Below are 12,566 nucleotides of genomic sequence, written 5' to 3' on the forward strand. Positions count from 1 at the left end.
GAAATTTAGAAACATTTAAGAGCTAATTAATTTTGACCTTGAAAAAGTCAAATTTAAAAAAGAAAATTTGATATTTTATTTCATGTAATTAGTGGGCAGGTGGGATTAGCCTAATTTTAGTATATGATTTGTATATAAATAAGGTCTATGGTGAACTTGAAAAGACTCCTTAATTTGCCTGGCAATTGAATAGAAAAAAAAAATCAATTTATTTTCGTTCTTACTTTACATGAAAGAGTGGCATTCTGCGAACTTTTGTTTATTTTGGCTTAATTGTTTCCCGAGCCCTTCCCCTTTCACCAACCATCATTTCCATTCAAATTCACTACCATAACCAACCAAATCATGGTTTACTAAATCTTTACTTAGCTTTAGGTCGATATTATTTCCAGTTAGGAATCGTGAGACACATATCCACACTAAAAATCCTTCAAATCGGTATTCACCATCTTTCTGGAATATCGGGATTGACAAATGCATCTCTTAAAGTTAACTTAATTTTAATTCAAAAAGCGTGCTGGGTTGGAGTCGTTTTGGCGGATAGTTGGAAAGATGAGTCGACCATGCTGTATTTGGATTTTCGCGAGCAAATCAAGGGCGGTTAAGGGCATTGATCCGAGTTGGATCCTTCAAAATGCAAGACTATCCGGGTCTTGAATTGCGAACGCGTGTATCGCAGTTAGACAATCAATAAGGGTTAGTTTGCAGGTCATACCGAAATCAACTACAAAAGGAAGAATTGACGGTTAGGACATTTTTAGCCGCTATAATTAGCTTATTGTTTGAAGGAGAAAACTCATTTTTGAGGATCGATTTAGAAACTAAAATTCACTGAGTCTAGGGCTAAGGCTTTATAATTCTGTTTAAGAATTCAAAATCATTTTCTAATTTATTTTATTTTCAATTTACATAATTGTTAATTTATGCTATCTCACTTATTTAATTTCTATATTTTTTTAACTTCCCTAATTTATTTTATTTATTTTTTAACATGTCCGTTTTGAGTCGTGTGCACGACTATTGCCACGAAGGAAATTTTGTTCATTAGAAAAACACGAAAGTTGATCATAATTATCAATCCCTGTGGACTCGACCCTATTATTCTTTACTACTGTTTAGAATTATTTTATCGTAAGAATTTTTATTTAGTGATTTCGACGGTCATTACCATCTAAATAAATAATAAAAATTTAAAAGAAAATATTCTTTCTCTAAATTAAATACAAATAAAAAATAATATCAACATACAAATCATGTCAAGATACAATAATAAATAATATGATAAAACAATTCATACAAAAAATACAAAATTAAGCAAACTTTATATTTTTATTCCCTTTCTCTCTTTCTCTCTCCAACCGGAAAAGTAAAAAAATAAAATAAAAATATGGAACACATGTAAGATACATAAGTAGAGTCAGTATATGAGTCTCGTACACCATTAATGAAGTGAAAAGTTAATTTATTAGTATCTTGAAGAAAAAAGCTAATAACTAGTTTAATAAATTGTTAATCATGTCATTGGCTCAGTGATAAATTTATGTGAGTTTTAATTTAATTGTTAATTTGTATAATAAAAAATGCAACAAAATCATCCGTTGAGAAACCGCGTAAAAACAACTTGGTAACTGGTAAAGAGCAACTTTTATGGAAAATATATGGAACGTTGATACATTTGTGTTTTTGAGTGCTTTCCCTTAAACCTCGTATTTTCATTGATTTTGTGTAATTGAATTTGAAAGACTTGTGTCTACAATCCTAAGAATTAGCAGGCAAAGTTGAAGCAGTTAATCCCACAAAGCTGCTTATTTACACCCTTCGATAATGGGGTCTTCAGTTTCAACTCCCAAACCACGCTGCTACTTTAGTCAGAAATGGAGACCGCGTTCGGTTTCAACTTCCAAATAAGCAGCTGCGAATCTAGGGGCGTAGAAAATTTTTTATTTTAACCTTTTAAAATTTTTAAAATTAATAAAAGTTAAATAAGGTTAATAGGACTTTACTGCTTAGAATTGCTGTAAAATAAAATGACTTTACTGTACCTAAATATATATTTTTTTATTTATTTAATAGGATACTAATATTAAGGAAATATGATGAATTTCTTGACTTGGTTAGTGTGCCGTGTTTTGTTCTTGCTCTTCTTTCAAGCCTTCAAGAAATTATTGGTTAATATACGATACAACAATAAATAAATAAAATAAAAGCCTTTAGAAAATAATTAAAGCATGGATATACCAAATATACTGGCATGGTAGTTTATTTTAAGTAGAATTGGGATGATAATATAAGATATAATAAAATATGATAAAATAAATATATAAAAAATTTAACACATGATAATTTTTTAAGTTTATTAGTGAGTTTTAAAAAAATATATTCTGTTTTCAAATATTAAATTTTTAAATAATAATTCACTACTATTACTTTATTAATTTAAGAGTTAATTGCATCAAATATTCTCAAACAATGATTTTCGTTCTAAATTGGTCTTTAAATTTTAAAACATTCTAATTACATTAGTAAACTCTTGAGTTTATATCAATTATGTTTGATAATAATGAGAATTATCTTTTCACCAAAAAAAAAAACTAGTAATGAGAATTATCATTTTTCTCTCAACAGAATTCATCTTTTGCTTCTGTTTTTCATCTTTCAACACAAATTTTCTTTGTTTTTGATCTTTGGAGCATGAACGATAGAAGATGGGCCTAATCAAAAATTTAAAGACATTTAAGCGCTAATTAAATTTTTGACCTTGTAAAAGTCAAATTAAAAAAAGAAAATCTCATATTTTATTTCATGTAATTAGTGGGTAGGTGGGATTAACCTTGCTAAGTTTATAATCAAATTATACAACAAATGGGCTGATAAATTTGTCTAGGTTCTGAATAGGGAAGACAATGGAGCGGGACAGGGTGGATACTGTTAAATTCATCACCGCTCTACAGTTATCATGCTCTACTTCACCATCTGTCTTGCTTCACTATGGATATATAATATTGAAAATTATTACCATCTCTATGGATATTAGATGCACCCATTCTTACCCCACCCCACCCTGCTCTTGAAGATGCTTTAAAGCCTTTTTTCTAACTCGTGTTTGTTTCCTCATTGAGTTCTCTACTCAAAGTAGGGAGCAAAAGAAGAATAGTGGAAATAGGGGGTGGTGTGGAGGGGAAGAAGATGATGAACATTAGTAATAGGGCAAAAAGTTTATAAAAAATGATAATGTGGTGTGCATAATCAACCGGCGTTAGAGATTTAACATTTGGGTGACTAAAATGAAAATTTTCTCTAACGATGGTGACCAAATTGCAAGTATTTTTATTTGGATGATCAAAATGAAAGCACCCAAAGAGTTGGGTGACCAATTAGGTAGTTTACTAAAAAATCTATCTAGTAGTTTTCATGATGGCTAATCTAACTTGTTTAAAAAATTAAATTGTTAAAAATATTAACTTTTAAGTTGATTGGAATTTTTTCAACACTTCATCAAACAAGGCTTAAGGTAAAAAAAAAAAAGATTAGAAATCGTGATGCTACACTCCAATGAAAGAAAATAAATTAAAAAAATCGAGTTAATTGATATGAAGTAGGTGTCCAAATTTTCTATTGGTAAAACGTAGCTTATAAGCTAGAAAAAGTTAAGAACATGTGGTTATTGGTTGAAGATGATTTAGATGAAGAATGGACGGATAGATACTTTATTTGCCATCAATCACAACTTTTGACATCACAATTAAAAATAGGTGGAGAAATGATAAAGGATTTCAATGGAAGAGAGAAATTGGTATCCCTCGAAGATGTGAATATTTTACCATTTTTATTTTCATGGGAACCAATGGGATACAGATTATTCCTGGAAAGCTTATATAAGTAATTCATAATATATGTATTTGATTCTGATTTTTCTATCTCTGTCATTCTTAATTTAATGAATGATAAAAGGTTAATAAAATACGTTAGGTATGAAAATTAATATACTTTCTATCTTCGAATGTTGATTATATAATATAAAACTAAGATGGCACTAAATGTCAATTCTAAGGCAAATAATTTCGTTGAGCTTCATCCTTGAAGTATGAAGTGTGCTTCAAAAAGAGCTTAGATGTTGACCAACTAGAAAACGGTAAGGGTTTCAATGTGACCGCTTTGAACCTCAACGATCTTGCCACCACTGTGCCTTAACCCCCCGATCTTGAGGATTTTGCAGCTTGGTGATTGCTTTCTCCCATTTTTCTTGCATGTTGGGTTAACTTTGAAGCAAGCTTGGATGTTTGTAGGTGCTGTTGAAGTAGTTGAGTTTCCAGAATTGCATACAAACGCTGTTGTTGTTTAGATTCAATCTCTTGAAGATATTGCCGATGACTTGAATTCCAAATTGCAGCTTTAATGGCGGACATCGGTTTATTGCTTCTTTACCCTCTGCAAGCTTTCATTGAAAACTGAAACGGTCGGCCCTGCCATTCAATGTTTCTAGTTCCATCATCACAAAGGATCCATGCACTAGAAGGCTCCTCCATAGCTTCAAATCCCCGCCCTAACCCATCTCTTTACTTTCTCCTTCCTTTCTTTCTCTCTCAATCTATCTAAAAGCTTTTACCAATTGGTCCTCTTTGTGTTCTGTATTATTCAAATGGAGGACACAACAGAAGAAGATTAAATTTTTCTCAGCAAGTCTTAGGAAAAAAGGGTTAATATGTCCCTTCAACTTTGGAAATTAATAATACTTAAACTTTTTTCTAATTTCATCTGAACTGAATTGATAATTTTTTTTAAATATTTGGTTGACTATGCTAAATTTTATACTAACACACGTCTTAAAAAATATTTTTTGAAAATTAAAAATAAAAAATAAAACTAAGAATTTTAGGAATTTCTTTTATTCCAACCTGGAAAAATTACATTAACAACTATTTGTCTAAGTAATTTGGACAATAAAATCGGAGTGCCTCAAATAATATTTTTTGTCAATAACTTCAGATCAATCAATCGAATATTGATTAATATGTAATCAATCAAACACTATTTGAAAATGGCTCTCCTGCTCAAAAACAAAATATTCCAAATGTTAAGTTCATTTGAAAATGTCTTTCTAGTAATTTTATATTTTTATAATTTAAAAAAAAGGTTAAATATAAAAATGGTACTTGAACTTGTCCACTTTTCCCATATTGGTACTTATAATTTTTTTTGTCCTAGATTGATACCCAAACTGTTTTTCCGTCCACTATATTAGTACCCAAGCCTAACTACGTTACTTTTTTGTTGATGTGGCAGCGCTAGCCATTCGCGTGTTGCCACGTATCATCCTCTTTGGCTGCAAATCGAACCCCCTTTAATTATTTTTCCTTTCGTTTTCCTTTAAAAATTATTCCTTTAATTTTTTTTCCTTTCAGTATCATATTCTACCTCTTCGTCTTCTACCTCACTTTTATCTCTTTCGGTTTTTCATTTTTCCTTTCACTATCTGTTTTGTTTTCTACGTGATCTCTTCACTTTCTATCTCTTTGGTTTTACCTATTCATAAAACATCTTTTAAAGGAAGAAAACAAGCGAAAATGTCTTTTTCAACAAACAGAAAATCAAGTGCTCAAAAAAGGTTTTATAACCATATTTTTCAAAACAAAGAACCCAACACATTCAAAGAACAAATAACAAACAATAAAAAATCCAACACATTCAAAGAACAAATAACAAACAATAAAAAACCCAACACATCCAAAGAACAAATAACAAACAAAGAACCCAAAATCTTAAAGAAAAAAAAAAGAACCCAATATATTCTCAATTTCAATCTCAATAACAAACAAAGACCTTAACATTTTCAACCCAAAATCATTTCAACTAGAAAAAAAAAAGTTAACAACCTAATATAATAGCAAGAACCCAAAATAAGAGCAACAACCTAAAGAATTACAAGAATTTAAAATTATTTGAGAATAAGAAATTTACAACAAAAAAGAGAGCAAGAACTCAGAAAAAATAAATGAAATACAAGAATTTAGAAAACCCTAAAAATATTTGAATCCAATGAACAATAGGGGCAATTCCTCCCTTGAATTTGTTAATCTTTAACTCCATGACCTGAAGAACTTCTACTAGGCTCCAAGAAAACTGATTCTCAACTGTTGCCTTGGCAGCGACATTGCTACTACTTCCTTTGGCTCCTCAACTCACTCTTAGCCTCACCAAAAGCCTCCTTAGCCTTTCATCAGCAGGTGGAGAGTATAATTTCAAAAGCCCAAGGATCAAGTTTTGATTTTTTTTTCATCTTTAAAGAGATTTTCTTGGAAATACAAGGCAAGATTTGAGAAGACAAGGAAGAAAGAAGTGTTTTGATAGTCGAATCGGCCGGAGAAGGCCATGAATGGTGGCGACTCATGGCGATGACAACTAGGGTTAGAAGAAAAGGAATAGGGAGAAGAAGAGAAGATAGAAAGGAGAAGAAACGAAATAAATAAAAAAAAGGAAAAGAGGAATGGAATTGTGATGAAGAAAAGAGGAATGAGAGATGAAGAAGAAAGATGAAGAAGACAGTGTGGCCAGGGTAGGGAAAAGAAAAATAAAAGGAAGAAAATGAGGGAAAATGAAAAAAAAAAGGTACAAAGAGGACGACACATGGCACCATACAAGTGGTTAGTACTGCACTAAATCTTTACTTGGCTTTAGGCTGATATTCTTTCTAGTCAGGAATCGTGAGAAACGTATCCACACTAAAAATCCTTCAAACCGGTATTCATCATCTTTCCTGAATACCGGGATTGAAAAATTCATCCCTTAAAGTTAACTCAATTTCAATTCAAAAAGCGTGTTGGGTTGGAGTTGTTTTGGCGGATAGTTGGAGAGATGAGTTGGCCATGCTGTATTCGACTTGTCGCGAACGAATAAATGGAGATAATGATCAGATTTAAATTTCCCACACGGTTAAGGCCATTTATTCGAGTTGCATTCTTCAAAATGCAAGACTATCAGTGTAACAGCCCGATTCTAGGCCTAGTCGAAACAGTGGTTTCGGGACCACAAATCTGACAAGGGAAAATAAGATTATCATCATATTTTTATGGTCTAAAATTTCAAGGGAAATTTCGTGAAAATTTCGTTCGAAATTTTTGACGTTTCGGCACTTAATTTAGTCAAAAGGACTAAATTATAAAAAGTGCAAAAGTTGAGTTCTACATATTAGAAGTGTCTAATTATTATGAAATTATAAATTGGGGGCCCTTATATGGTAATTAGACCATTAGTTAATTGATGGACAAAAATAGACATAAGAAATGGGTGAAATAGATTTTTTTTAAATGGGGGCATTTTAGTCATTTGGAAATAAAAAGAATAAAAAGGGAAAAATATGGCAAAAATCATCATCTTCTTCATAGCTTGCTGCCAAATTTAGAAGGACTCCATAGCTAGGGTTTCTTCACTTTCTCAAGCTCATAGTAAGTGCATCCTAGCCCCGTTTTTAATGTTCTTCGCATTTTATTAAATGTGAACATTAAAAGAGTTAAATTTGCTATTATAGATCAAGAAAGACGAGAAGACTACCTCAAACGGGAAAAAGAGAAGATAGTGGAGTAAATTGCAAAATTACGATATTTTGCACCGAGGTAAGTAAACATGTGAATTAATGCATTATTTTGATATTATCTAATATATGTTGAGATTTAATTGAACATAGAATAAATACTTGGTATAGAAAATAAAAATGTGGTTAAGTTAGGAAAGGTGGTAAAGTGATGGAAAACGAGGTTTCCGGTTAAACACTCGGAATAAGCCGGAGTATATTGAATATAAAAGGGTTTGCTAAGTGCTAATTCCCCGATTCATTGGTGGTTGCTAAGTGCTGATCCCACCGTATCTTAAATGTGAAGGGGGTTGCTAAGTGTTGATTCCCCCAAGGGGTTGCTAAGTGCTGATTGCCCCAAGGGGTTGCTAAGTGCTGATTCCCCGAATCATTGGTGGTTGCTAAGTGCTGATCCCACCGTATCTTAAATGTGAAAGGGGTTGCTAAGTGTTGATTCCCCAATTCATTGGTGGTTGCTAAGTGCTGATTCCCCGAATCATTGGTGGTTGCTAAGTGCTGAATCCACCGATAACGGATAACATTCCGAGTGTTCAACTGGAAAATTGGAAAGGTGAATATTTATATATGGTGGAAAAGGTTATGTGAGGAATATTGGGTTTGATACTTAATTAACCCATGTGTAAGGTGAAAGGAAATACCAAAACTTCAAAAGAGCAAATTTAAATATAAAACTGTTTTGTATAACAACAGTTGGGAAACTTTGAAAAATCACCATAAATGGTGGAAAATGAATTAGAGGCTGAATAATATATGAAATTGAATCTGAATGAGTCTATTTTCATATGAAAGGAACAGAGCAAGCAAAGGAGTTGTATATTTGGGGACATTTAAATTTTATTGAGACAGGGTTGGATTGATTTTGAAATCATCTGTTCTAACTTTTGAAAATCACCAAAAATTGTAAAAAAAAAATAATGGCTTGAAAATTACATTATTGAATTCCTTAATGAGTCTATTTTTAAGAGAAAGAAACGAGAACATTGTTTGAATTTTGTACAGGGAGATAAGTAAATTTTAGTAAGGAGAGGTCAGAACTATCGAGTAGTGAAATAAGGGAATATTTAGAGAATAAACTGTACTAATTAGCCAAGCCAAAAATTCTTAAAATTTTATGGAAGAAAGATATATGAGTCTAGTTTTGGGGAAAATTTACAGAACTTAATTTGGAGCCCTGTATCTCCAGATAAAAATAAATTGGTGACTGTGACGCAGAAAAACAGCTTGCTAGAAGTTGAGCAAACAATGAAATTTATGTGTGGTTAAAATTATGTTACTTTGTAATCATGTGAGAAATTTATTTATTTTTCAAATGTTTACTTACTAAGTTATATGTTTACTCTTCTTTATTTTCCCTTGATTATAGTGACATCGATCAGCCCGGAAATTGGACGAAGTCAGAACATCATCCACACTATCATCATCTTTTGGGTATTTTGTAACCAACACTTTTGAAACATGGCATGTATAGATGACTTACTGTGATGTGGTATGAGTATGTATATAAAATATTGTTCGGTTTAAAATGTTGGTGTTTATTGTTGGATAGATTGTGTATGCACATATATAACTGTATTTGGTTGAAATGTTGAAATCGTTTGAAATTGTGATATGAAAATTTGCAAGGGATTTTCTGTAAAAATAAGTAGAAATGCTGCTGAAATTTTATAAAAAAAATAGTAATACCTCATACTCTATTCCGTCAAGGAATACGGGTAAGGGGTGTTACAATCGGGATCTTGAATTGCGAACGCGTGTATTGTGGTTAGACAATCGATAAGGGTTGGTTTGCATGTCGTACCAAAATCAACTATGAAAAGAAGAATTTACGGTTAGGATGTTCTTAGCCACTGTAACTAGCTTATTGTTTGGAGGAGAAAACTCATTCTCGAAGATCGATTTAGAAACCGGAATTCACCAAGTCTAGGAATAAGGCTTTATAATTCTGTTTACAGAATTCAAATTCATTTTCTAATTTTATTTTATTTTCGATTTACATGATTGTTAATTTCTGCTATCTCACTTATTTAATTTCTAGACATTTTCAACTCCCCTAATTTAATTTATTTCTTTTTTAGCAGGTCCGTTTGGAGTCGTGGGCATGACTATTGCCACGATTATCAACACGAAAGAAATTTTGCTCACAAGAAAAACACGAATGTTGATCAGAATTACCAAGCCCTGTGGACTCGACCTTACTACTCTTTACTACTATTTAGAGTTATTTTATCGTAGAAATTTTTATTTGGTGGTTTCGACGCCTATCACTATCTAAATAAATAATAAAATCTTAAAATAAAATAATTATTCTCTAAATTAAATACAAACAAAAAATAATAGTAGCATACAAATCATGTCAGAATACAATAATAAATAATATGATAAAACAATTCAGACAAAATTAAGCACACTCTATCTCTTTATTCCCTTTCTCTCTTTCTCTCTCCCACCGGAAAAGTAAAAAAATAAAACAAAAATATGGGACACATGTAAGATACACAAGTAGAGTCGGTATATGAGTCTCGTACACCATTAATGAAGTAAAGAGTTAATTTATTAGTATCTTGAAGAAAAAAGCTAATAACTAGTACAATAAATTGCTAATCACACCATTGACTTAATGATAAATTTATAAGGGTTTTAATTTAATTGATAAATTTGTGTTTGATACACAATTATAATTTAATTGTTGATTTGTATAATAAAAAATACAACAAAATTAGAAATTGAGAAATCATCAGTTGAGAAACCGGCTAAAAACAACTCGGTAACTTTTCATTTTAACCGCCTAGAAAAATTTTCATTTTAACCTTTTAAAAATTTTAAAATTAATAAAAGTTAAATTATATTTTAACTCCCTAAAAATGATAAAATTTTGATTTAATCTTCAAGAAATTATTGGTTAATATGCTATACAACAATAAATAAATAAAATAAAAGCCTTTAGAAAATAATTAAAGCATGGATATATCAAATATACTGGTAGTTTATTTTAAGTAGAATTGGGGGATACAAGTATCCTATATGATAAATATGAAAAATTAAATATATAAAATATTTAACAGATGATAATTTTCTAAGTTTATTCGTGAGATTAAAAAAAAATTACATTCTGTTTCAAATACTAAATCTTTAAATAATAATCCACTATTATTACTTTATTAATTTAAGAGTCATTTGCACCAAATATCCCCAAACTATGATTTTTATTTTAAATTAGTCCCTAAACTTTAAAATATTCTAATTACATCCGTAAACTATTGAATTTATATCAATTAGGTTCTTTTGTTACTAAAATCATTAATTTAATTATGTTAAATGACACATCAAATCTTATGCCACATAATTTAAATGAAAACTTTAAGAAAAAAATAAATATTGCAAAATGATGTTTTGAAATCTTAATTTTGAGGTTTTCAAAACTTTTACAAAAACTTTACCGTTCACTTGTTTCAGTTTTACCTTCTTTCTTTCCCTTTTTTTTTACTTTTATGCAGCAATGTTCTATTTCTTCAAAAATTTTATTTTAAATTTAGCTATGTAAAATTTAATGTGTCATTTAACGGTTAAATTAACAGTTTTAATAAGGAAAGAACACAATTAATATAATATCGATAATTCTAGGATGTAACTAGAATGTTTTGGAGTTTGAGAACCAATTTAAAATGAGGGACATAGTTTGAGAACGTTTTATGAATTCTCTAATTAACCAAAATTTTATTTAATTATAAAAATCCCACTCGAATTTATTATAAAAAAAATTTTGGAATTCATTTTTTTATTTATATTATTCTTTTTAAAATTATGAAAAAATAAAATTCCTAGATATATATATGTTTAGAATGAACATGGACACATTGTTATCTAAATTAATAGTTCTGTTTAAGTTCATTTTACACGGGAAATAAAAAAAATATAAAAGTTTTAAAAAAAATTAAAGATTTTCTAAAATACCTATAGTTTATTTTATAGTAATACTTTTTATGTTATTATTTTTTGAAATTATAAAACTATTAGAAATACATGTTTAGAATTAACCTAAACAATTATTTGTTGTGATTCATTATGCACATGAAATTACAAAAATAGAAATCCTAAGATTTCTAAGTTTCTTTAAAGAAATAGATATATTTAAGACACATGTGAATATTGTATTGGTTTCCAGCATAAAATTATAAAATTTAATGGCACCAGCCAAGTACCTAAAAATTAGGTATAAACTAAGAGAAATTAGGTATAAATTAAGTACTCCAAGTTGAAAGGCTAAAAAAAACTGGAAATTAAAATGCTTTTACTACTGCCACAATAAATATAGTGCATGGGTAAATAGTTAGATAGGGAAGAGGATGACTCTCATGCAAAGTAATATTGTATTGCATTTGTGGTCCTATCATTTTTTATTATTATCAAAATCAGTATATATCAATATTAATTTATTTTGATAATCGTTTTAAATTTATTGACATTTTTAAAAAAATATTTAATATATGTATATAAAAATATTAAATAAATTTCAAGTATGAAATATTCATCAATTATATAAAAGATTAATCAATAAACTATACAAATAAAAAATTATTTTTCAACAAATCTTAATATTATCTCATTAATTAAACAACAAAATTATCCAAAATAACTAAACATATATTAGATGAAAGGTGCATAAAAACTTACGCGCGAAGCCATGTTCATGAATATTTAAGCTTCTCGAGCGCCTTGTAATTGTTATATAAAATTTGATAAGCCGAAAAATTCCATTGTTTACGTTTCGTGGGAGCCGATTATTTTCGTGTAACGTATGTATCATATTTGCTTGATTCTATCTTTGTAATTGTTGATTTAATTAATGGTTCAAAGTATTAAGGTGTTAGGTACTAATTATGAATGTTGATTAAACAATAATATAAAATAAAAATGCATGGTACATCAGATATGTTATAGTAGGGGAAAGGACAGTTTCATCCTTCTCGTAATAGTAGTA

The sequence above is a fragment of the Gossypium hirsutum genome, chromosome D08 (assembly GCF_007990345.1).
Source record: "Gossypium hirsutum isolate 1008001.06 chromosome D08, Gossypium_hirsutum_v2.1, whole genome shotgun sequence".
Taxonomy (NCBI): domain Eukaryota; kingdom Viridiplantae; phylum Streptophyta; class Magnoliopsida; order Malvales; family Malvaceae; genus Gossypium; species Gossypium hirsutum.